We start from the raw sequence: 2,717 nt of genomic DNA, 5'->3' as shown, positions 1-2,717 counted from the left end.
AGAGTTGTGAGTAGACCTCCAGCCCACAGCCATGTGAGTGAGCCTCTTGAAGAATGGATCTTCCAAGTCCAGTCAAACCTTCAGGTGACTGCAGCCCCAGCCAACATCTTGGGAGACCCTGAGTCAGAACCCACGCTAAGTCACTTCCAGATCCCTAAGCCTCAGAAACTGTGAAGAAAAAAAAAATGTATGTAGTTTTAAGCCCTAAGTTTGGGGCGTAATTTATTATGTAGCAATACATAATATATCTGATATGGTTTAGCTGTGTCCCCACCCAAATCTCACCTTGAATCGTAGCTCCCATAATTCCTTCATGTTGTGGGAGGGACCCGGTGGGAGATAACTGAATCATAGGGTGGTTTCCCCCAAACTGTTCTCATGGTAGTGAATCAGTCTCACAAGGTCTGATGGTTTTATCAGGGGAAACCCTTTTTGCTTGATTCTCATTCTCTTCTCTTGTTTGCTGCCATATGAGATGTGCCTTTCACCTTCCACCATGATTGTGAGGCCTCCTCAGCCATGTAGAACTGTGAATCCATTAAACCTCTTTTTTTTTTTTTTTTTTTTTTTTTTTTGGTAAATGGTCATGTCTTGGATATGCTTTTATCAGCAGCATGAAAATGGACTAATACAATGTTATTGCTGAAAATTTAACTTCATGGTATTTTCATATTTGGATGAGAAAAAAGATTTTGGATAAATCCAAGCAAACTCTTTTCATCCTAAGGTAACAGAAACAGAGTAAATTGCCTCTATTCTTGCTCCTATTTTGTCCAGTATAAGCCCAGAAATGCCATTTGTCTTTATTGTCTAATTTTTTTGTTGTAGAAATGTATTCAATCACTATATTTAGTTTAGAGAACTTTGCTGTAAACAGAACATTCAAAAATTTTTTAAATATATATTTTCTGAATAGCTACTTTATGATGTACACTGGGCATCCAGAGGCTACAAAGATGAATGAGGTACAGTTCTTGTCTTCATGGAATTTCATCTATTCATGGACTATTAAATAATTAAAAAATAATAATATATATTAAAGTCCAAATGATATATATCCATATATTCTAAATTGTCTATTACCCTTTTACTCCTGTCTTTTCAACTTAGCCCTTGCAACTGAGATCTTTCCTAAATTTTAAGTATGTTTTATTTTAAAAAATCTTTTAGAGATGGAGTCTCACTCTGTCACCCAGACTGGTCTTGAACTCTTTGCCTCAAGCAATTCTCCAGCCTCAACCTTTCAAAGTCCTGGGATTACAGGTGTGAGTCACCGCACCCAGCCAATTCATTTATTTAAAGCTGAAAATACCACCAGGGGTGGTGGTGTATGCCTATAGTCCCAGCTACTCCAGCTACTCAGAAGGCTGTGGCAGGAGAAGCCCTTGAGCCTAGGAGTTCTGGACTGCATTACAGCCTGGGAGACAGAGCAAGACCCTGTCCGTTAAATATATATATATTTTTATATATTTTTTATATATTTATATATATTTTTTATATATTTATATATTTAGAGATTTTTATATATTTATATATTTACATATTTATATATATATATAAAAATACAAAGTTAAAAACTCACATATCAAAGTGTATACTCCTGAATTCACACAGTGACACACCCATGTATCCACACAGTGACCCACCCCTGTATCCACAATTAGATTTGGGAGCAGAACATTACCCAGCCCATATCCTGAGGAGCTGTTATTTTGCCTTCCATCGCCATACAAAATGTTGCCAGTTTTTGAAATTTGTGAATGGAATGATATATGTGATTTTTGGTTTGGATTCCTTCACTTAAGTTACGCTTGTGAGATTTACTTTTGCTGTTCAGGGTAGCAGTAAATTCCCATAGCTCTATTACATTAAATTGTATGAATACACTTGTATAAATACACTTGTCCATTCTGTTGATGGATAACTTGATGATTTCCAGGTTTGGGCTATAATGAAAAGTACTGCTAAGAACATACACGTACATATCTTTTGGTAACATAGAACTCTTTTTATCTGGTCTACACTGGCAATGGGAATCGCTGGGTCATAGTGTACTGTCTTAGATTGCACTTTTAGCTCAGTTCTGTCTCCCTCTCTATGTCCTTGCTGTCTGGCTTTTCAGTATCTCCTATTAGTGGAGTTTCAAGTTTTTCCACATCTTGTTCCACATCTGCAACAACATTTGATATTATAACTCTTTTTTCATTTGAGATGTTCTTGAGTGTTTTATTATTTATTTTTTACCTAGGTTTTCTCCTGTGCTTGATAAGTCTGAAGGAATCAGAGAGACAGAGACTGTGTAAAATATAAACTGCTCCTGAGTCTGAAATAGGATGCATTAGAAGATGTAACAACTTGTTTGACAGACTCTTGTTCTCCCTGAACAACCAGATTTGTCCGAATTCCTACCTGGTTACCAAGTCGTTAGTTACCAGTTGTTTGTTGGTTGACTAGTTAGTATCAACTCAGCATTGGTCGGTTCTGTATGGATATATATGTATATACATAAGATATGTATTTAAATATATATAAGGATGTATATTTAAGCGTGCTGATGGCTGGGTGTGATGGCTCACACCTGTAATCCCAGCACATTGGGAGGCCAAGTTGGGAGGATCGCTTGAAGCCAGGAGTTTGAAACCAGCCTGGGTGACATAGTGAGATCTCCTCTCTACAAACAAACAAAATAGCTGGGTGTAGTGGCACACACATGTAGT

The 2,717-nt window shown here is 37.0% G+C and overlaps 1 long non-coding RNA gene across 1 annotated transcript; it reads left to right on the top strand.

Annotated features, from left to right (window-relative positions):
- The first annotated feature begins 76 nt into the window (after positions 1–76).
- Positions 77–2,348, top strand: LOC110743909. Its single transcript, XR_004181579.1, has 3 exons — positions 77–187; positions 917–965; positions 2,249–2,348. It is a non-coding gene; the product is annotated as an uncharacterized LOC110743909 (long non-coding RNA).
- The last annotated feature ends 369 nt before the right edge of the window (positions 2,349–2,717 follow it).

Source organism: Papio anubis, unplaced genomic scaffold (assembly GCF_008728515.1).
Source record: "Papio anubis isolate 15944 unplaced genomic scaffold, Panubis1.0 scaffold3556, whole genome shotgun sequence".
In the NCBI taxonomy this organism is placed as follows: domain Eukaryota; kingdom Metazoa; phylum Chordata; class Mammalia; order Primates; family Cercopithecidae; genus Papio; species Papio anubis.
The sequence above is the reverse complement of the archived record's forward strand: the minus strand, read 5'-3'. Positions and strand labels throughout refer to the sequence as shown.